The 24,520-nt window shown below is 37.9% G+C and overlaps 1 long non-coding RNA gene across 1 annotated transcript in view; it reads left to right on the forward strand.

The window, feature by feature from the left end:
* The first annotated feature begins 15,027 nt into the window (after positions 1–15,027).
* LOC123925045 overlaps positions 15,028–24,520 on the forward strand; it is a 33,535-nt gene continuing 24,042 nt past the window's right edge. Inside the window, exon 1 of the long non-coding RNA XR_006814905.1 lies at positions 15,028–15,065. This is a non-coding gene — a long non-coding RNA (uncharacterized LOC123925045). The remainder of the gene's footprint in view (positions 15,066–24,520) is intronic.

Consider the following 24,520-nt stretch of genomic DNA (forward strand, 5'->3'; position numbering starts at 1 on the left):
GCTTTGTCAAAGTTTAGTTGACCGTAGAGTTGAGGGTCTATTTCTGGGCTCTCTATTCTGTTCCATTGATCTATGTGTCTGTTTTTATGTCAGTATCATACTGTCTTGTCCCGTGTCAGGTTCCCTGTTCAGTGGGGAGCCTGCTTCTCCATCTCCTGCTCCCCCTGTTTCTGTTCTCTCTCCCTCTCTCTGTGTGTGTCAAATAAATAATAAATAAATAAGATCTTTTTTAAAAAAAGAATATAGATTTTGCTCAACCTAAGACAGCATTTTTCTAGCCATTAAATCATCTGAAAACTACAACTTCTTTGTGTGTAATAGTAAGTTTTCTATTTCTAGAGATCAAAGGGTTTTTTTGTTTTGTTTTGTTTTGTATTTTATAGACGTCTCAAAATGAGGTCAGAAAAAAAACTAGGTATAAACACAGGTAGAGAGCTGAAGCAAAAGATATTTGAGATTTCTTCTAACTCCAAGAGTCTATTATTCTTGTGCCCCACAATTTGTCCACAATTGTTGGATATTTCAGCACCTGAAGTAGATTGATTTTCCATCAAGTTTAGAATCTCATTATACAAAGCCTGTTCTGGGCCACTTTATAAAAAACGAAACTTAGAGATAATATTTGACCAGTCTAAGGTATGTTACAGCCTCTGCTTTCTGATCAGATTTTGTGATGACTTCATGCTGACCCAGTGTTTGCTGAGACCTACTTTTTATATGCTCCTAAGCCACATTCTCTACTTTAAACCGGAACAATTTTTTAATCTAATTTCATCCAGTCAATAATTTCAGGTTAATTGAGAACTTTGAAAATCTGACTCTGACCCATCTCATCTGTCTCCACATCATCTTTTTCTTTTTTCTTTTTTTAAGATTTTATTTATTTCTTTCACAGTGGGGGGGGGGGATGAGAAAGAGAGAGAGCATGAGCAGGTGGGAGGGGCAGAGGGAGAAGGAGAAACAAATCCCCATGGATCAGGGAGCCCAACATGGAACTCCACACCAGGACCCCGGGATTATGACCTGAGCTGAAGGCAGATGCTTAACTGACTGAGCCACCCAGGCACCTCTGTCTCCACATCATCTTGAAAACATTTTTTAACATTTTAAACTCTTTAACATTGCTTTTCTCACAGAAGTTGGATATCAACCTGAACCTTGTTTCTTTGTATTACTAGAGTTGCTAAGATAATTTGGGATTTTGTCTCTGATACTGTTTCCATTTTCTATTCTCATCTGTAATTTGCAAGTTTGAGTGTGTGTTTCTTACAGGAGAGTGAACTATCACAGGTTGCTGACTCACTCCCCTGAGCCCAGCCCAATTCTGCCAAGTAACATTAGAAACTTGACAAAAGCTGAGCCCTGGTATGAGAGGATAAAAATCAGCCCAAACTAGTTCCCACTGAGGCAAAGTAAGTTCAGCCGGTACATTTTAACTTTCTCTGGGTAGACCACTGCCTACCTATCAGCACTGCAAAATGGAGCTGGAGGTGAGACTGGGGTCACGGTGTATGGGAGTGCCATCTGGCTCAGGCTGAGCCATGGGCTCCTATGCATTTTCCTCTTCCCTCACCCATCTGTGTCCTGTGGGTTGTGCGGCTACTGACAAATAAAGAGATAGCACTGAAATAAGGTGGAGTTAGCATGGAAGTTTAGACTGCAGCAAAAGAGGCTCCCCCTTTCTGGAGAATTCCTTCCTTCTTAAAGTCATCAGAAGTGCATCAACAGCAGCCTGGAATTTATCTCCTTCCTCCAGGTACACATTACCTTGAGAGATGCCTAACACCCTCAGGAAATACATGCTCACAGGGGATAATAATGAAATATTTTAGGATTAAAATCTCTATAAAGAAAGACAACAAATAGAACAAACTTAGTTATTAAGCAGAATTAAGAAATCAGAGAGAACAAGAACAGAAACTAAAGATAATAAGTACCTTAAAAGAGGTAAGAGACTGTATGAGGAACATGAAGCAAGAATTAAAAAAAAACAAAAACAAAAAAACAGAAATAAGAATCATTTAGAACCATTGAGTATAAACATATAATAGTTGAAATAAAGAACATTGTAGATGACTCAAATGGAAGAACGAATGAGACTTAAAAATGAATTAATTGGCTGTGATACTTTGTGAAGGAATTCTTCCAGCAAGTATCAGAAAGGGATAAAGAAAGACAAAATATAAAAGGGTTGTTAAAAAAATTAAAAAAATGGAGAAAAGACACAAAAATTTTGTAATATAATAGAGGTCATGAAAATGAGAAAAAATCTGAAATTACAGGAACAGATTATTTCCTACTATAACAGAAAGCTGAAGGACCTCAGATTGTAAATACTGTTAGAATATCATGAACCAAGAAAAACCCACACTTAGATACATTGTAATGAAATGTGAGACTATCAAAGACAATAAGTAGTTTCTAAAAACTTCCAGAGATAAAAAGCAACTCTAGTAATACAAAGAAACAAGGATCAGGTTGATATCCAACTTCTGTGAGAAAAGCAATGTTAAAGTGTTTAAAACGTTAAAAGATCTTAACATCTAATTAGAGTTTTATAGTAACTAAACTATCAATTAAAATGCACTGTCTTAGATAAACAAGGCATCAGAAATTCTACCAACTACCCTTTTTGAGAATCCTCCTGAGGAAACGAATATATCTATATATCTATATATCTATATATATATTCCATGAGGGCACTATTAGATGGGAAGTAAAGTAGTTAAGGTTACTTTTAAAATAAAAAACAACTCAAAGATATACCCTGAATAATTTTTGAAACAATATCAATATGGCTGGGGTGAGTAGAAGGATTGAGTCAGGGGTGGGGGATATTGTTGAAGAAGCAAGGGGGAACTGGAGCTACTAAGTTATCACCTTGTCAAGGTATGAGGGAGTGGGTGGAGCTTTAGTTATTGAGATGCCTAAGAAACTGATAGAGGAAAATGAATAAAGTATGAGAAATAATGAAACAAGAAGTAAGATGGCTAGGGATCAAAAGGTAAGGATATATAGTTGGATAAAAAACAAAATTTAATTCTTATACAAAAAATATTCAATAAGGTTTAAGGGATAGAAAAGATGATTAGATCAATACAAATGAAAAGTAGTATGTTATATATTAATAAAAAGCAACCATTTTTAAGAAAGTGTGATAAACATGAATATGTATGAATTAAAAAATTACCTTAGAGAAATGAAAGAACTATGGTCCTTTAAATAAGAATTTAAATTAAATTGAATTTAAATTTAATTAAATTTAAATAGATAAATAAACAATTAGGATTAGATATGTCAATTAGAAAAAATAAGCAGGTAGCAGAGTTGAATGACTAATCAATATAAATTATTTTCTTCAAATAGAGAACATACCTTCTCAAACCTCAACAATTTCCAGAGAACCAAGATCAGATATAATATATAGTCTGATTATAAATGTAGTAAAATAAAGAATCGATAATCAAAATAACTGAGAAGTCTCATATGTTGAAAACTTAAAAGAATCTGAATACTTGAAGAAGAAATTATAAGGGATATTTCAAAATAGAACAAATAACACAGCTGTGGACACAGCTATCGCAGTTCTTAGAAGGACATTTATATCTTTAAATACATTTTCCCCAGAATATAAGGAATAATAAAAACATATTCAATTAGCTTGTAATCACGTTTTCATCCAAGTCACGGGTGACAATGTTGAAGGAGAGTGAGCTTATGATCATGGTCTTAAGATTTCAAAGATCTCCCTCTGTTAAATCAGTCTCCTAATTGGTAATCCTGGAGCAGGTATTCCATTTTGATATAAATACAATAACTGAGGCAAAGTTTTTTTTATACCACAGTAAAGACATCGTGGGTATTTCTGTCAAATGACACTTAAATACAGATTTATGTTGTCTGTATTATTCTCTATTTATTTATTTATTTATTTTCAGCATAACAGAATTCATTGTTTATGCACCACACCCAGTACTTCACGCAATACGTGCCCTCCATGATACCCACCATTCTCTTTTTATGTTCCACGAAATTAAAAAAAAAACAAAAACCAAAAGGAGGAGGAAGAGGGGAGGAAGAAAGGTGAGGAGAATTTCTACCACATGATTATTGTGACTCCTTCCTGACTCCCGATGACTGTCTCTTTACTTTAAAATTATTGACACATTATTTGTTTACTAATTTGTTCAAAATATTTCCTCAGCTGAACATAAAGCTTACCAGCCTCTGTAGTTTGGATTACCAAATTTATCTCTTTTTTTGAACACTGCAACAGTTACCCATTTATGTTTTCCACAATTCTTCCAAATTTCACAATCTAAAATTTCAGTGGCTGGTAGTAAGGTGGAAGCAAAGAGCAAGGTAGACAGTTGTTGGAAAATTAATCACTTTAGACTCCTAAGATGATGTCTTTGGATGATTAGTTATGATCATGGTAGGAAGAAAACCTCAGAACTGTACTTTTTTTCTTTCTTGATCCTGAAAACACAATGGTCAAGAAAGTCAATAGGCAAGATCCAGAAAGATGTTGGAAATGGACTATTTAAACTGTTCAGGAAGAAAATAATTCTTTTTGTGTATAATAAAACATTGTTCTTATGCAGCACACATAATCACCTACTCCCACAGCTCACTGTCTGTCCTGTGTGTTTCCAAGCAAGGAAAATTTCATTCATTTATTGCATGAACCCATGTGAGGGTTGAAATGTGAAATTGCTGAAATTTAACCTTTCTTTTTTTTAAAATTTAATTAATTTATTTTTTCAGTGTAACAGTATTCATTGTTTTTGCAAAACACCCAGTGCTCCATGCAAAACGTGCCCTCCCTATTACCCTCCACCTGTTCCTGCAACCTCCCACCCCTTACCCTTCAAAACCCTCAGGTTGTTTTTCAGAGTCCATAGTCTCTTATGGTTAGCCTCCCCTTCCAATTTTTTTTTTTTATAAACATATAATGTATTTTTATCCCCAGGGGTACAGGTCTGTGAATCGCCAGGTTTACACACTTCACAGCACTCACAATAGCACATACCCTCCCCAATGTCCATAACCCCCTCCCCCCTCCCAACCCCACCTCCCCCCAGCAACCCCCAGTTTGTTTTCTGAGATTAAGAGTCATTTATGGTTTGTCTCCCTCTCAATCCCATCTTGTTTCATTTATTCTTCTCCTATCCCCCTAACCCCCCATGTTGCTTCTCTATGTCGTCACATCAGGGAGATCATATGATAGTTGTCTTTCTCCGATTGACTTATTTCACTAAGCATGATACCCTCTAGTTCCATCCACGTCATCGCAAATGGCAAGATTTAATTTCTTTTGATGGCTGCATAGGATTCCATTGTGTATATATACCACATCTTCTTTATCCATTCATCTGTTGATGGACATCTAGGTTCTTTCCATAGTTTGGCTATTGTAGACATTGCTGCTATAAACATTCGGGTACACGTGCCCCTTCGGATCACTATGTTTGCATCTTTAGGGTAAATACCCAGTAGTGCAATTGCTGGGTCATACAGTAGTTCTATTTTCAACATTTTGAGGAACCTCCATGCTGTTTTCCAGAGTGGTTGGACCAGCTTGCATTCCCACTAACAGTGTAGGAGGGTTCCCCTTTCTCCGCATCCTCGCCAGCATCTGTCATTTCCTGACTTGTTAATTTTAGCCATTCTGACTGGTGTAAGGTGATATCTCATTGTGGTTTTGATTTGTATTTTCCTGATGCTGAGTGACGTGGAGCACTTTTTCATGTGTCTGTTGGCCATCTGGATGTCTTCTTTGCAGAAATGTCTGTTCATGTCCTCTGCTCATTTCTTGATTGGACTGTTTGTTCTTTGGGTGTTGAGTTTGCTAAGTTCCTTATAGATTTTGGATACTAGCCCTTTATCTGATATGTCGTTTGCAAATATCTTCTCCCATTCTGTCAGTTGTCTTTTGGTTTTGTTGACTGTTTCCTTTGCTGTGCAAAAGCTTTTGATCTTGACGAAATCCCAATAGTTCATTTTTGCCCTTGCTTCCCTTGCCTTTGCCATTGTTCCTAGGAAGATGTTGCTACGGCTGAGGTCGAAGAGGTTGCTGCCTGTGTTCTCCTCAAGGATTTTGATGGATTCCTTTCTCACATTGAGGTCCTTCATCCATTTGGAGTCTATTTTCGTGTGTGGTGTAAGGAAGTGGTCCAATTTCATTTTTCTGCATGTGGCTGTCCAATTTTCCCAGCACCATTTTTTGAAGAGGCTGTCTCTTGGACATTCTTTCCTGCTTTGTTGAAGATTAGTTTACCATAGAGTTGAGGGTCTATTTCTGGGCTCTCTATTCTGTTTCACTGATCTATGTGTCTGTTTTTGTGCCAGTACCATGCTGTCTTGATGATGACAGCTTTGTAATAGAGCTTGAAGTCCGGAATTGTGATGCCACCAACTTTGGCTTTCTTTTTCAATATTCCTTTGGCTATTCAAGGTCTTTTCTGGTTCCATATAAATTTTAGGATTCTTTGTTCCATTTCTTTGAAGAAAATGGATGGTATTTTGATAGGGATTGCATTAAATGTGTAGATAGCTTTAGGCAGCATGGACATTTTCACAATATTTATTCTTCCAATCCAGGAGCATGGAACATTTTTCCATTTCTTTGTGTCTTCCTCAATTTCTTTCATGAGTACTTTATAATTTTCTGCGTATAGATTCTTAGCCTCTTTGGTTAGGTTTATTCCTAGGTATCTTATAGTTTTGGGTGCAATTGTAAATGGGATTGACTCCTTAATTTCTCTTTCTTCTCTCTTGTTGTTGGTGTACAGCAATGCAACTGATTTCTGTGCATTGATTTTATATCCTGACACTTTACTGAATTCCTGTACAAGTTCTAGCAGTTTTGGAGTGGAGTCTTTTGGGTTTTCCACATATAGTATCATATCATCTGCAAAGAGTGATAGTTTGACTTCTTCTTTGCCGATTTGGATGCCTTTAATTTCTTTTTGTTGTCTGATTGCTGAGGCTAGGACTTCTAGTACTATGTTGAATAGCAGTGGTGATAATGGACTTCCCTGCCATGTTCCTGACCTTAGCGGAAAAGCTTTCAGTTTTTCTCCATTGAGAATGATATTTGCGGTGGGTTTTTCATAGATGGCTTTGATAATATTGAGGTATGTGCCCTCTATCCCTACACTTTGAAGAGTCTTGATCAGGAAGGGATGCTGTACTTTGTCAAATGCTTTTTCAGCATCTATTGAGAGTATCATATGGTTCTTGTTCTTTCTTTTATTAATGTGTTCTATCACATTGATTGATTTGCAGATGTTGAACCAACCCTGCAGCCCTGGAATAAATCCCACTTGATCGTGGTGAATAATCCTTTTAATGTACTGTTGAATCCTACTGGCTAGTATTTTGGTGAGAATTTTTGCATCTGTGTTCATCAAGGATATTGGTCTGTAGTTCTCTTTTTTGGCGGGATCCTTGTCTGGTTTTGGGATCAAGGTGATGCTGGCCTCATAAAATGAGTTTGGAAGTTTTCCTTCCGTTTCTATTTTTTGGAACAGTCTCAGGAGAATAGGAATTAGTTCTTTAAATGTTTGGTAGAATTCTCCTGGGAAGTCGTCTGGCCCTGGGCTTTTGTTTGTTTGGAGATTTTGGATGACTGTTTCAATCTCCTTACTGGTTATGGGCCTGTTCAGGTTTTCTATTTCTTCCTGGTTCAGTTGTGGTAGTTTATATGTCTCTAGGAATGCATCCATTTCTTCCAGATTGTCCAATTTGTTGGCGTAGAGTTGCTCATAGTATGTTCTTATAATTATCTGTATTTCTTTGGTGTTAGTTGTGATCTCTCCTCTTTCATTCATAATTTTATTTATTTGGGTCCTTTCTCTTTTCTTTTTGATAAGTCTGGCCAGGGGTTTATCAATCTTATTGATTCTTTCAAAGAACAAGCTCCTAGTTTCATTGATTTTTTCTATTGTTTTTTTGGTTTCTATTTCATTGATTTCTGCTCTGATCTTTATGATTTCTCTTCTCCTGCTGGGTTTAGGGTTTCTTTCTTGTTCTTTCTCCAGCTCCTTTACGTGTAGGGTTAGGTTGTGTACTTGAGACCTTTCTTGTTTCTTGAGAAAGGCTTGTACCGCTATATATTTTCCTCTCAGGACTGCCTTTGCTGTGTCCCACAGATTTTGAACCGTTGTGTTTTCATTATCATTTGTTTCCATGAATTTTTTCAATTCTTTAATTTCCTGGTTGACACATTCATTCTTTAGAAGGATGCTGTTTAGTCTCCATGTATTTGGGTTTTTTCCAGCTTTCCTCTTGTGACTGAGTTCTAGCTTCAGAGCATTATGGTCTGAAAATATGCAGGGATCCTAATCTTTTGATACCAGTTGAGACTTGATTTGTGACCCAGGATGTGATCTATTCTGGAGAAGGTTCCATGTGCACTAGAGAAGAATGTGTATTCTGTTGCTTTGGGATGAAATGTTCCGAATATATGTGTGATGTCCAACTGGTCCAGTGTGTCATTTAAGGCCTTTATTTCCTTGTTGATCTTTTGCTTGGATGATCTGTCCATTTCAGTGAGGGGAGTATTAAAGTCCCCTACTATTATTGTATTATTATTGATGTGTTTCTTTGATTTTGTTATTAATTGGTTTATATAGTTGGCTGCTCCCACGTTAGGGGCATAGATATTTAAAATTGTTAGCTCTTCTTGTTGGACAGACCCTTTGAGTAGGATATAGTGTCCTTCCTCATCTCTTATTACACTCTTTGGCTTAAAATCTAATTGATCTGATATAAGGATTGCCACCCCAGCTTTCTTCTGATGCCCATTAGCATGGTAAATTGTTTTCTACCCCCTCACTTTAAATCTGGAGGCGTCTTCACGTCTAAAATGAATTTCCTGTAGGCAACATATAGATGGGCTTTGTTTTTTTATCCATTCTGATACCCTGTGTCTTTTGATTGGGGCATTTAGCCCATTAACATTCAGGGTAACTATTGAGAGATATGAATTTAGTGCCATTATTAGCCTGTAAGATGACTGTTACTGTATATTGTCTCTGTACCTTTCTGATCTACTACTTTTAGGCTCTCTCTTTGCTTAGAGGACCCCTTTCAATATTTCCTGTAGAGCTGCTTTGGTGTTTGCAAATTCTTTCAGTTTTTGTTTGTCCTGGAAGCTTTTTATCTCTCCTTCTATTTTCAATGATAGCCTAGCTGGATAGAGTATTCTTGGCTGCATATTTTTCTCATTTAGTACTCTGAATATATCATGCCAGCTCTTTCTGGCCTGCAAGGTCTCTGTGGATAAGTCTGCTGCCAATCTAATATTTTTAACCATTGTATGTTATAGACTTCTTTTCCCGGGCTGCTTTCAGGATTTTCTCTTTGTCACTAAGACTTGTAAATTTTACTATTAGGTGACGGGGTGTGGACCTATTCTTGTTGACTTTGAGGGGGGTTCTCTGCATCTCCTGGATTTTGATGCTTGTTCCCTTTGCCATATTAGGGAAAGTCTCTCCAATAATTCTCTCCAATAGACCTTCTGCTCCCCTCTCTCTTTCTTCTTCTTCTGAAATCCCAATTATTCTAATGTTGTTTCGTCTTATGGTGTCACTTATCTCTCGAATTCTCCCCTCCTGGTCCAGTAGCCGTTTGTCCCTCTTTTGCTTGGCTTCTTTATTCTCTGTCATTTGGTCTTCTAGATCACTAATTCCTTCTTCTGCCTCATTGATCCTAGCAGTGAGAGCCTCCATTTTTGATTGCACCTCATTAATAGCTTTTTTGATTTCTACTTGGTTAGATTTTAGTTCTTTAATTTCTCCAGAAAGGGCTTTTATATCTCCAGAGAGGGTTTCTCTAATATCTTCCATGCCTTTTTCGAGCCTGGCTAGAATGTTCAGAATCGTCATTCTGAACTCTTGATCTGACATATTACCAATGTCAGTATTGATTAGGTCCCTAGCCTTCGGTACTGTCTCTTGTTCTTTTGTTTGTGGTGATTTTTTCCGCCTTGTCATTTTGTCCAGATAAGAGGATATGAAGGAGCAAATAAACTACTAAAAGGGTGGCAAAACCCCAGAAAAATGCACTGTAACCAAATCAGAAGAGACCCCAAATTGTGGGGGGGATAAAGGGGATAAAAAGGGGTTCAGAAAAAAAAAGAAAAAAATTAAAAAATAAAATAAAGAAAGAAAAAATATAAAAAAAGAAAGAAAAAATATATATATTTAGATAAACTAGTCAAAAAATGTTAAAAAAGAAAAAGGTAAAAGTTTTAAAAAATTTAGCAGAAGAAGAGAAAAGAAAAAAAGAAAAAAAATTGAAAAAAGAAAAAAAAATTGAATTAGCCGCAAGACTAAAGAATCATGGGGAGAAAGCCATGAGTTCCGTGCTTTGCTTTCTCCTCCTCTGGAATTGCGCTGCTGTCTTAGGAATTGAACCTGCTTTCCTTGATAGATGAACTTCGTCCTGGCTGGATATTTTGTTGATCTTCTGGGGGAGGGGCCTGTTGTAGTGACTCTCAAGTGTCTTTGCCCGAGGCGGGATTGCACCGCCCTTACCGGCGGCAGGACTAAGTAATCGGCTCGGGTTCGCTTTTGGGAGCTTCTGTTCCCTGAACGCTTTCCGTAGAGTTCCGGAGGACGGGAATGAAAATGGCGGCCTCCCAGTCTCCGGCCCGGAGGAGCCGAGAGCCTGGGGCCCCCCTCCTCAGTGCGCCCCCAGAGGACAGCACCCAATCACTCCCGCATCCCCAGCCTCCAGCCGCGCTCCGAGCTCATCCAGCCCGCGACCAGTTCAAGGTAACCCCGAGCTGAGAGTTCAGTCCTCGGCTCTGTCTCTGCAGCCGGCTTCTCCGTTCTAACACCTGCGAGCTCTGCGACACTCCGACACCCCCGATCCTTCTGTGACCCTGCAGGACCTGGGGCCACGCTGACCCCGCGTGGGCTTCACCCTGGTTTAGCCTCTGGAGCAATGTCCCTCAGTGGAACAGACTTTTAAAAGTCCTGATTTTGTGCTCCGTTGCTCCGCCGCTTGCCGGGAGCCGGCCCCTCCCCCCGCGGTCTATCTTCCGGTCGTTTTAGATTCACTTCTCCGCCAGTCGTACCTTTCAGAAAGTGGTTGATTTTCTGTTTCTAGAATTGCTGTTCTTCTTCTCTTCGATCTCCTGTTGGATTTGTAGGTGTTTGCAATGTTTAGATAAGCTATCGAACTGATCTCCTGCTACCTGATGTAGTCTCAGGCTGCTACTTCTCTGCCATCGTGACTCCTCCCCCCAAATTTAACCTTTCTTAAGCCTTGACATTTAAACTTTTTTAAGCTATGAAATGGCAATGACAATGTAACAGCATGTACAAGGCATTGGACGTCCAGTAGAGAACAAAAAGACAGAAGCTCTGCTCTTAGGACACTTCCTTCTATGCAGGGACAATATGATGGATGAAAGTCTCCTAAGCCTAGAAAGTTTCAAGTGAATATATTATTCAAATATGGACATTTTTGAAACTAAAAGTTTGGGGGCACCGTTAACAATTATGTTGAGACAATAGGACTGTTGAGGGCAAATCAGTATGTGTGGTCTCCCAAATTAGAGAGGATAGGATGGGGCACCCAGTTGGCTCAGTTGGTTACGTATCCAACTTGTGATTTCCACTCAGGTCATGATCTTGGGGTCATGGGATTGAGCCCCATGTCAGTTTCTGTACTCATCATGGAGTCTGCCTGGGATTCTCTCTCTTTCCCCCCAAGTCCCCACCCCCTGCTTTTTCTTTTTTCTCTCTCTCAAATAATTTTTTTTTTTTTTAAAAGAAAGGCTAGGATAGGTTTGTAGTAATAGCAGTGACAGTAGATGGTACCTTTTCTTGAAACCTGTATGTGCTAAGCACCCTAACAATCACTAGGCACATCATTTCTTTCACAGCCTGTAAGATGGAATATGGAGGCTTTTAGAGGTTCCCAAGCTGTCAGTGCAGGAGTGAGATTTGAACCCATTAAAATACAAAGCCAGTGCTCATAACCAGTGGGTCTGCTAAGTAGGAGACTCTCTAGAAGCTTGAAAGAAGCTTCTGAACACTTAGGGAAACAGATATTTACAGAATGACTATTCATCTTCTAAAAGGCGTCATGCCAAAAAGTGATACAAGATGAAAATGTGAATAAGCCTGAGAAGGGGTGAAAGACCTGGAGACTGGGTTGGTGACAAATGGCACTGTGAGGTCAGGGATATTTATAGATATTGAACGATTTTTCTGTGCCCATGCCATGAACAATGGCCATGATACTTTCTCATGCAGCTTGGACCACTGGAGATTAGTCTTAACTTGTATTTTTAATGTTCATACATACTTGATAAGCAACTGGTTCCTAAAAGATGTTGACAGAGAATTGAAATCATTTCATTACACTACTTTCCAATTGTCCACCTGTCAGCCCTCACATCATTTGTCCAGGGCACTTGCTATGTACTGTGAGCTCTTTGGGGCTAATGATGTAAAAAGAATTTGAACTTTCAACAGTAAATAATCTGCTAGATAACAGCAGCTGGCTGGATACAGACCATCTTTGGTGCCATGAACATCCTCCCTCCTGCCAAACATTTTGTCCTGTGGCGCACCATCCCGAACTCACTTTAACGTCCTGGAAATGCTCCCTGACTAAGCAGTTTTGGTCTCAATGTTCTAATCTCTCATGTGGCAAATGTGTTTCTCTGACTGATGTGTGTTTATATGTGTATATGTATAAAAATGAGAAGTTGGCAAGAAATGGAAATGGACTTCTATAGATAGACTGTCTCTGTTAGTGCTAATATTTATCCATTCCTCTTGCCTCACTCTGTATTACTGAGACTCTATATGTAGAGATAATCCCTTTCTGAAATTATAAACAGCATCTTCGCACTTGCTATATGGTGTGATGGAGCTAATAATACCTCAATAAATTGTCCTAGAAGATTATGAGTTTCCAATCTCTGTTTTGTGGCATTCAACATAGAATCAACTGACATAATTTTACTGCATTTGTAATTAAGCCCTCAGAAAAAGGAAAGAGAATGTATATTTTATGACACAGTTTTATGAGGCAAGATACATGTCAATGTAATTTTTCTCTTTACTAAATGTAAAATGGGCCCCAAAAGTCATTTCACTAGGTCACAGAACTCTTCTTTCTTTTTAAATAAATGAAGTTTCTTTTCCAATAGATGAGAAAGGAAATTCATTGGCTTCAGGTTATGTGAGGTGAGGAATTCAGGGGAGGCTCTCCTACTTGAAAGGATAAGAATGTTCACAATGAAAATAGTTAGAGAGCCCAGGTTCTGGTTGGCACCATTTTTATCTAGTGTATGATAGCAGGAAACAGGGTGGATTAAAATCTTTTTCAGGTGGATTGAAAAGGTACATTCTCATTACTCTCCTCAGATCATTGGAGGTTCTCTTTATTTTCTGGCTCTTTCTACTTGATACTTCTTTCTAGTTTCCAAGTTTTTCCTCTTGAGGTGGTGGTCAATATACAAAGAATTCCCTAACTCTGGCAAGTGGAATTATTTTTCAAATTATCAGTATTATAGTAACTGTTATTACCACTTTAAAGACGTTCCTGTCCAAATACTTTGAATATTACAACAGGGACCCTCATTATGAAAACTCATAATTTTGGATTTCTATCCCTAATATGATATTAGGTCAATTGACTCAAAGAAAAAGAACTCCCGCTGGAGTCTTTTGTGAATGCAGGGGAAATAAAATAGAACAAAAAGAAGAAAACAAAATACAAAATACTCAACAAGCCCATAACTATAGACGAAACATCCAATGTCTTGTGTTGGAATTTTAATGTAGCATCAAGTAAGTTTGTAGTTGTTAAAATCCAACTCCATTACCAGGACTGGTGAATACACTATCTGTGAGGTTGCAGAAGTTTCCCTCAGTGGGAAGGTCCCTAATGATATTAGCCACTCCATCATGTAGCCCTTGAGTAATTATTTTGTAAGCATACACATATTATCATCATCATCATCCTCATTTCTCTGGTACTCTCTAACTTGTGGCATGACAGTAATAATTCGAAACTTTGTGCAGTCTTATGTAATAACTATTTTAGGATCTGAAGACATTTCTAGCTGATATTTCCATGAATATTTTATTTTATTTTTTTAAAGATTTTATTTATTTATTTGACAGAGACACAGCAATAGAGGGAGCACAAACAGGGGGAGTAGGAGAGGGAGAAGCAGGCTTCTGGCTGAGCAGGGAGCCTGATGTGGGGCTGGATCCCAGGACCTTGGGATCATGACCTGAGCTGAAGGCAGTGGCTTAATAACTGAGCCACCCATGTGTCCCTCCATGAAACTTTTAAAAGAGAGAAATTTGATTGCTCCCCCGCCCCCACTTTATCTACAGTCCTTGCAGCTGCTTTAAATGAAAGAGAAGTGAATGTTGAACTAATTTAGATCTCCTGGAAAAATAGATCTTTCATTGGTAAAGATAACATCTCACCATTTATGTTGTGAAAACCTAAATTTTAGATTTCAGGGAAGGGAGTGTATTTTTTTGATAGCATATGTAAATGGGAAAGCTAATCTTATAGTTTTTTTTCCCCTAACTTTCCCTTTTTAGACATCCCCTGGGACTAAATATCCTCTTATATGAGTTCCATATCTAATATTGTTCAAAATACTTTATTACAATGTTATAGTTTCTCTGTAACTTGGTTTATCGGGTATGGCATTAACTTCACCACTTTAGTAGGTTTGGAAGAATGAGACTGGTTACCCTGTTATATGACTTGTAATTCTTAGCTGTTTTAAACATTTTTCCCCCCAGAGTGGCTAAGGTTTAGAGTCCTAACGTCTAGTATGATTCCCTTACATGGTCCTCAGGCCAAAGTCTCTGAAACAGAAGCCTTGTTTGTCGTTTTTCTCCTTAGCATGATTTAGTACTGTGACCTCAGTCAAGGTGTGGCCCTGCCAGACAGTAAACACATAAAAAGAATATAAGTTCCTTCAGGCAGTAAAAGAGATTAGTTGAAGGAAGTTGGTTGTGACCAAGATAGAGCTGGAGACTGAAATCAAAGTATTTGTTTGTAAGGTAAGGGTCTAGAAATAATCTACTGTTTTCATTATAAAGAGGGTTCAGCACGGTCCTGGTAAAGCCATTTTGGGGACATATGTGGCTTCTAGTTCTGTGTTTTACACCTCATCTGTAGGAGATGCCCCTCTTTGCTTGGAGAGCAAAACTCTTTGCTTGATAGGTGAGTAGATTTCCAATTCCTGAAAGTTTTTATGTGTTAAGAACTGAACGAGTAAATCTACGTTTAGAAATGCATATTTTGATCTTGAGTGTAAGGATAATTTGTTAACATTGAGAGAATCTACATGTTTGTGGTATCCAAAGTATACGTAATACTTAAGAGAATTTGATATTCAGAGCATCTGACTGATGTGTCTTCTGTTGAAAATTTTAAGTATGTGATTAAGCAATTGATTCTAGACTTGAGATATTGAAGTGCATGAAAGAATATGATTAAGCTCTAAAGCACTGGTTATAGTTTGTAAGATTTCTAAGTTGCGGGACGTATTTTGATCTTGAGTTTGAGCCCCATGTTGGGTGTAGAGAGTACTAAAAAGAAAATAAATAAACAAAAAATAAAATCATAAAAAACAAAAAAATAAACTCAAAAAAGATTTGTAAGATGAACTTAAAAGTTATGGATTCCTGGGTTTTTGTTCTTATAATTTTAATAATTTGCATATTAGCTTAAAAAAATCTAATGACTACAAATCATGGTCCCCATAAACAAAAAGTCCCCTTCTAACACAAAACACTGGTGGTGACACCTGGTACTGGTGCAGAAGCAAAAATCCTGCCTGTTAAGCAAATGCTGCCTTCCTTCTCCTAGCCCTGCCCTGTCGCCACTCCCTCCCACCTCAGCCTGCCTTTAATTAGAGTTCCTTTTTGTAGTATCTTATTACAATTCCTTATTTCCACTTCTACCATTTGTGTTACCCAGAAGTTAAGTATTTATTTGCATCCCTACCCTGCTACCTACCAAAGTTCATGTTTTGTTCCCCTTTTTGTGCCAGGCCATCTAAGGTGTTATACAGACTCTTTGAAATGTTATATGGTATTGTTCTATAGTACAAGAGGCTGCACATTTTAATTCAGGAGCTAAGCCTGCTCTGTGTGAAGCAGTCACGAACAAGCAGAACTGTATAGTTCCTGCAGGCTCTGATTTACTAGTTCAGGATGGGCCTCAGAAATCCATATGTGTAAGGAATCTCCAGACAAGTCCACTATGCCAGCCAGGTTGGCTATCGCTGGATTAGAGGACAGAGGTTATAATCAAGGAAACTAGTTTGAAGGCACTATGTTATTTAAAACTAATATTCAGAAGCCTGATTTAGTGTGTAGGTAATGAGTAGAGCAAGACAATGATGCTAGTTTTGAGTGTCGAGCCGTCACCTGCCCTTACAACCCAATTTAATGGCTCTCCTAATGGGTTTCAAGGCCCATGTGTACCTGAACAGAGTTGAGGCCTCGCCCTTGCTAGAAAAAATGATGGTAGGTCTTCCCTCCCCTGGGCTGGGCAAGTGTCTGCAAAACTAACAAGGAGCCTGGGATGAATGGGCCAGAAAGCCACGGATCCTGGAAAAAGCTTGGCTCGGGGAACTACAAGGTTCTTTGTGTCAACCACAGTGCCATGGGACTGTGTGGAGTCCCCTTGGTCTCCATGAGACCAGGTGAGGGCTGAACAGGTGGGATGGGTCCTCACTGTCCTGAGGCAGACTCGGGACCTCAGCAAAGCCCAACAGATTTTCTGCTTTTATATCGGTGACTTAAAGGGAGCCTTGCTTTTCATCACCTGTGAAGTTATTGCCTTTGCTCATGCCTGTACTCCACGGAAGCATGTTTCTATTCACACAGGAGTCCTTTAGAATATTCAGAGAGGGGGAGACTGAGCAGAAGTCATGCTGGAGTGCCGCAGTGCGCTGCTAATAGAGCAGAAGGCTAGAGGGGAAAAAAAGCGGTGTAAGAGATATTTAAGATGAAATATTAAATTAAAAAGAGTACTTAGCTAACTAAACCTGTAGATGTGATTTCCTAACTAAACAACTAAGGAATTACAGGTAAGGTGGTTCCAACTGAAACTCCACTTTAAGAGCTGGAAGGTCAGGTGCACAAAATATCCCAAAACAGAGCATAATGATATAGAGAGAGAAATAATGAGGAAAAAAGCATTTTGATGGGGAAAACTATGCAATTTAAGAATGAAACATTGCATCTTTGTGGGCCAAATATTGGGTAGCTTGTTTTCAAAAAGAAAATTTATGAGAGATAACTATTAATGAAATAAAAAAGTTATGGTAGGATTTACAAATTAATTAGAGGAGAAGAATAATTAGAAATGATCAAACTGACAAACCATCAAAGACTCTTAATCTTATAAAAAAAACTGAGGGTTACTGGAGGGAGGGGGAAAGGCAGAGGTGGTTGGGTTATGGACATTGGGGAGGGTATGTGCTATGGTGAGTGCTGTGAAGTGTGTAAACCTGGTGATTCACAGACCTGTACCCCTGGGGATAAAAATACATTATATGTTTATAAAAAAGAAAGAAAAAGAAAAAGAAATGATCAAACTAACAAAACCAAGGAAATTTTCTTTTAAAAAAAGAAACTATAATTCGAATCATTTGTATATGTGTGTGTGTGTGTGTGTAAAATCAGGTATATTAGCCATTATTGTATATGTAAATAAGCTGGATACTGTCATTAAAGATAACTGTTTTGTTGTGTTGTAATATATATCCACTTATCACTGTTTATAATAATCACACTTAAATAAATACAGAAAACTTGAAAATAAGGGTGAAAACAGAATAATAAAAAAAAGGCAAGGGGTGACTGGGTGGCTCAGTGGGTTAAAGCCTCTGCCTTCGGCTCAGGTCATGGTCCCAGGGTCCTGGGATCGAGCCCCACATCGGGCTCTCTGCTCAGCAGGGGGCCTGCTTCCTCGTCTCTCTCTGTCTGCCTCTCTGCCTACTTGTGATCTCTGTCTGTCAAATAAATAAATAAAATCTTTAAAAAAAAAAAAGGCAATATGAAACAAAATAAGACTATTAAACACCTACCAAAACACCCTGGGAAGTACTGTATACAGCAGGGATCTAAGATTCAAACACAGATCTTCCTGCACTTGCAATGGGGTTATGTCCCAATAAAGTCATTGTAAGATGAAAATATCACAAGTCAAAAATGCATGTAATACAGCTAACCTACTGGGCGTCATAGTTTAGACTAGCCTACCTTAAGCTTGCTCAGACACTTACAGTAGCCTATGGTTGGAAAAAATCATTGAACACAAAGCCTGTTGTATAACAAAATGTTGAATAATTCATGTCATGTACTGAATTGTGTACTGTACTGAAAGGGACAAACAGAATGGCTATCTGGGGACAGAATGTTGCTGGTGTGTTACTTGTGGGTCCTCATGGTCGCATGGCTGACTGGGAGCTGCTGCCCCTGCCCAGCATTGTGAGAGAGTGTCCTACTGGTTATTTTTAGCCTGGGGAAATACCCAGATTTGAAACTCCACGTATGGTTTCTACTGAGTGCATGCTGCTTGTTCACAACACTGTACGGTTAAAAAAAAAAAAAGAATGTAAGTCAAGCCTTACATCACGAGTCGGGGACTCTGTACACTGAGTTGATGGAGATACCTTGGCAAATGAATGGCGCCTGAAGATTCTCCAAGACTAGCAGCCCCATTCTGCTACAGGGAGGTGCCTAAACGAAGGGGGATGAAGGCTGATTTTATTTAATCTCATTCTAACTATTAATCTCTATCTGTTAGTTTTTAGCACTTTTTAAAATATTTTTTTATTTATTTGACAGAGAGAAATCACAAGTAGGCAGAGAGGCAGGCAGTGAAAGAGGCGGAAGCAGACTCCCTGCGGAGCAGAGAGCCTGATCCGGGGCTCGATCCCAGGACCCTGGAATCATGACCTGAGCCGAAGGCAGTGGCTTAACCCACTGAGCCACCCAGGAGCCCCTCATTTTTAGCATTTTATGTATAAATAGATCCTGGACATCTTAGGGGCAGGTGAAATAATCTCCAGAGTAATGATTATGAGGAGTGTGTGTGTGTGTGTGAGGAGTGTGTGTGAGGAGTGTGTGTGTGTGTGAGGAGTGTGTGTGTGTTGTGTGTGTGTGTGTGTGTGTGTGTGTGTGTGTGTGTTTAAGCACCTTTTTATATAGCATAGCTGGGAGAAATCCAAGCCAAATAAAATGAAAGTTAAGGTTGTAAGGACATGTTTCCTTAGTTTTCTGGGCTGTAGCTTCAATTTCCACAGAATGACGTGGGACCTTCTCGTCTGAGTCATTTGAAACTCCCCTAGACAAAACACTCACAGTCCCAGCCTAGGGAATAAGCCTGCATTGGCAAGAGGCTGGACTAACAAACCTATCTCTCTGATTCTTATTCTGACATTACAGTGAATATACAATCTTTATTTTTTTCCCATTTTATTTATTTTTTTCAGCATAACAGTTACAGCATAACATAACAGCATAACATAACAAAAACATAACATTGTTTTTGCACAACACCCAGTGCTCCATGCAAAACGTGCCCTCCCTATTACCCACCACCTGTTCCCCCAACCTCCCACCCCTGACCCTTCAAAACCCTCAGGTTGTTTTTCAGAGTCCATAGTCTCTTATGGTTCGCCTCCCCTCCCCACTGTCCATAGCCCCCTCCCCCTCTCCCAATCCCACCTCCCCCCAGCAACCCTCAGTTTGTTTTGTGAAGGGTGCTTTACCCACTGAATGATCTTGGCACCATTGTTGAAAATAAGTTGGCATTTTTTCTGAACTCTCAGTTCTATTTATTCTCTATCTGTATGTTCTTATAACACTACCACATTATTTTGATTACTGTAACTTTTTTAGTAAGTTTTGAAATTGCAAATTCCCAGTATGAGTTCTATTACTTTATTTTCCTTTTTCAAAATTGTTCTGGCTATTTGGGGCCTTTTGTGATTCTATACGAATTTGAGAGTCAAGTTTTCCATTTAGGAAAAGAAGGCCATTAGAATTTTGATAGGGATTACATTGAATCTATAGATCGTCTTGGACACTATAACCATTTTAACAGTAACTATTGCTGTATTAACAATATTTGATCTTCCAGTCCATGAACATAAGTCTTTTCATATGTTTAAGTTTTCTTTACTTTCCATCAGCACTATGTTCTGATTTTCAGTAAACAAGTTTTTCATCTGTTTGATTAAATTTAGTCTTAGACTGCTATTGTTAATGGAATTGTTTTGTCAATTTCCTTTTTGGATTGTTTATTTCTCATATATAGAAATGTAAGTTTATTTGTGTGTTTATTTATATCCTACAATTTTGCTAACTTCATTTATTTTCTTTAACCTTTTCTTTGTGTGGACTCTGGAATTCTCTTTATACAAGATTGTTTCATCTCTGAATAGGGTTAGTTTTACTTCATTTTTTTCCAATTTAGATGTCTTTCATTTTTTTCTTGCCTTATTTCTCTGGTACAATCATTCAATGATGAATGCAGACATCCTTGTCTTACTCTTGATCTAGGGTGGAACTTTTAGGTCTTTTGCCATTTAGTATGATATTAGCTGATGTTTTCTTCTAAATGTCTTATATCATGTTAGGGAATTATTTTCTATTCCTAGTGTGCTGATTATTTTTGTCATGAGAGGGTGTTGAATATTGTCAAGCACTTTTTCTATATCTATTAACAAGATCCACTTATGCATTCCTAAAATATGGAAAGGGGTTGGCCACTATTTCTTCAAATATTTTGTCTTATTTTTCTGTCTCTCTTCTCCTTCTGGGACCTCCCCCCTCACCCCAGTCATGCATATGTTGGTATATTTAATAGCATGCCATGGAAGCTTAGAGCTTTGTCTTTGTCTTTTTTTTTTTTTTTTCCTTCCTTTTTCTGCTCTCCAGATTGGGTAATCACGGTTGAACTATCTTTAAGTTCACCGATTCTTTCTTCTGCCTGTTTGAATCTGTTATTGAATACTTCTAGTAAATTTAAAAAAAAAAATCAGCTGTTTTATTTTCAGCTCCAGAATTTTTAGTTTTTTTTTTTTTTAAATAATTTCTATCTTTGTATTGATATTACTGATTGATTCATTCAGGTTTGTCTTCAGATTGTATACATCTCTTGCTTTTTACTGACTCATTCATATACTGTTCTCCTGACTTCCTTTAGTGTTTTCTTCATGGTTTCGTTTAGCTCTTTGAACATATATAAGACAATTTCAAGTCTTTGTCTAGTAATTCCAATGTTTGGGATGGTTTTGTTAATTTCTCTTTTTTTCCTGTGAATGGGCCACACTTTCCTGCTTCTTTGTGTGCTTTGTAATTATTTTGTTGAGATGTGGAAGTCTGAATATTATGATGTGGTAATTCTAGAAATCAGATTCTATCCCCTCTGCTGGTGTTGCTGTCGTTATTTGTTGAAAGCTGGAGCTATCCCTTTTTTCAGTGACTTTTCCCATCTATTTTTACAAAAACTGTGTTCCGTGTCGTACGTGGTCACTTGAGTGTCTGTTGTAGTATCACTGCAGTTAGTCAGTGAACTCACAGAGATTTCCTTAAGTGTTTAGGTCCAATAAGGAAATAACATTTTAAAAAATGCATCTCTATTTTTTAATTTCCTCTGACCAATGTGGTTGGAGAAGCCACTTCAGTTAGCATGGTTTGATATAATGGTCAGCCTATGTGTTGGCCCCTCAGCTATTAAAAGCAATTGTCAGAATGGATAATCCCTATTTTGAAATACAAAGTCATTATTCCCCAAACTGACATGGGCTAACCACATGAGGATTATGAGTACTGTCCCTATACCTTACAGCTGCCACAAGGCTTGGGAATGGGGATGTTGTCACTAAGTGAAGCACACACACACACACACACACACACACACACACACATCAGTGAAGTTTGTCAGCCTCCTTTTACCTTAAGCAATCTACCTACAAGTGTTGTGTAGACTCCAGAGTTCCACAATAGTTGTTTCAGATAGTTCTTGCCACCTCAAAAGATTTTTGATGGAAGAAGCAATTCCTGAAGATTCTTATTCAACTGTTTTTGGTAATATAGTATCTCCTTTTCTGTTACTTCTGTTCTTCTCCTGATAAAGAAGAATTCAAAGCAATGTTTAGGCAACTTAGCAAAAATCACTGTGTAAAGTCTTGGGAGAAATGACTCACTCGCTAATTTTCCTACTTTGTTGCTATGAACCATAGAATAATAAGTGGGCATCTGGAAAATATATCAGGATTTTAAAACAGCCAATGTGGATAAATGATTCCTTTGCATTCTGGAACCTCCTGGGGACAGTAGAGAAATATGGTGATTTGAAGGCTATTGTGAGCAGTGTGTTTGTTTTTATAATTAGTTATATTAAATTCCAGAAGAAAAGATCATTATTTAAGAGCACTATATTGTAAAAAGAGAAGAAAATTTAAAATAATTACTGTGGGAAACAACTTCATATCCATGAGTAATCAGTTTGGGATAAATTTACAGTATGAGCTGTATGCCATTATGAAACATCTCTTAGAACTGCTCAAACAAGGTACTTTGGAAGCTTGGGAAAGTACAAGTAATAAGTTAGTACGATGCTTTTCTTTTCCAAAGCAATGCTATTCTTTCCTGGGGCACATGTCCAAGTCAGCAAACTTCTTGAGAGGAGGAGGTAATATCACACAAATGAAATTATAATTGCATAAAACACAGCTACTTCTTGGAATTTCAAACTCTTTGGAAATAACTACAAAAAATGGATATTCAGTTTTCCCCAAGTTTTTAGTAAGGGAAATATTAACAAAACATACATCTCTATTATGTAGTGCTAATAACTCTCCACAAGGTAAACTGCTTTATTTATTTATTTAGGTTTTATTAGCAGAGCTTAAACTCATCAGAGAGGAGAATTTATAGATCACTGAGTCAAACTCTCTGGTTCTATAATGAGACTAAAAAATGTTAATTGAGCTAGAATCCAATTTTGTGTTTTGTTAAGTAAGAGCAACTTGCTTCCTAGGTCATTCTGATTTTAATTATAAAGTTTATTGTACATTTAATATGTCAGAATCATAAGTGTTTTCTATAAAATTCCTACAAATCAGAATTTACTCCTAAATTTAATTTTTTCCCCCAACCAATTTGTATATATTTAGATCTTAAAAACTCCCTTGGCAGATCCACAACAAGTGTGGCAGATTATAAACTGAAAATAGTAACAGCAATAAGCATAGGAAAAGTAAAAGAATAATGGCAGACTTAGGTTTTGCTGGCACATGAGAGGTCAGTTTTTGAGATATTTGAGATAGTATAGAGTCTCACTGTGTACAAACAACCTGATAATTTGTTAAAATTTCTTAACTTAGTTAGCATTTTAGAGGGAAGACATTTTGACAAAAGCCATGTCGTATAACCTTCAGTTTCTGCATTCATTAACTTTTTTGAGAAGCAAATGATTCACATAAGGAGGAATATTTCTGAGGCAGTTATTCATCTCACATGTATGTCCCAATGAATCCCAAGATATGAAATATTCTATAAAACTTGACAGGGGCGCCTGGGTGGCTCAGTGGATTGGGCCGCTGCCTTCGGCTCAGGTCATGATCTCAGGGTGGTGGGATCGAGCCCCGCATCGGGCTCTATGCTCCACGGGGAGCCTGCTTCCTCCTCTCTCTGCCTGCCTCTCTGCCTACTTGTGATCTCTCTCTCTGTCAAATAAATAAATAAAAATCTTTGAAAAAAAAAAAAAACTTGACAAAAATTATATTGACTACAGGGAGTTAAAATATTATAATATAAAAACTCATTTCAGGTATGTATGGATCGTTGCCTACTCAGTTCTGTGCTATTTGGAATGTTTACAAAATTTTATGAAGAGATAATTATACAGATGCAAACATATATGCATAAATGTACAGGACGTGCGTGTATGTGTATACAAACACATATGTTTATATTTTACATTTCATTTTCACAGTATAAGGGAAATATAAACTTTGCTTAAAGAAAATCATGGCTTTTGACATTTCTTTAAAGATTTTGCCGGGCAGTGTGGCATGAACATCTGCTACATGCTGAATGGTTCTGATGGTGTTAACTGAGAAGGAGGAATCATTTCACTGGAGACTATAATTCTCAGCTTCAATAAGAACTTTTTAGCTATTGCAAATGTGTTTCATTGTCACTTTAAACATTCTGAACAATAGACAGACTCAGCACAATAAATTTGTGGAGCTCACTGTGGTTCATTCTCTGAGAGCTTCCATCTTTGTGAATATGAGCCCTAGCTCTACTCTAGGAGGTGTCAAGTTTTTTGTTTGGGTTTACATCATCTTGGAAACCTTTTTTTCTCTCTTCAATTTGTAATTTCTTAAAAAGCCATTGTGAATTTCCCCCCTTTTCTGCATGTTGGTGTTCAAGATGGTGGCCAGTGGCAGGCGTCTGCAGCCTCAGTGGGAACTGTGCTC

This window comes from Meles meles, chromosome 14, assembly GCF_922984935.1.
Source record: "Meles meles chromosome 14, mMelMel3.1 paternal haplotype, whole genome shotgun sequence".
NCBI lineage: Eukaryota > Metazoa > Chordata > Mammalia > Carnivora > Mustelidae > Meles > Meles meles.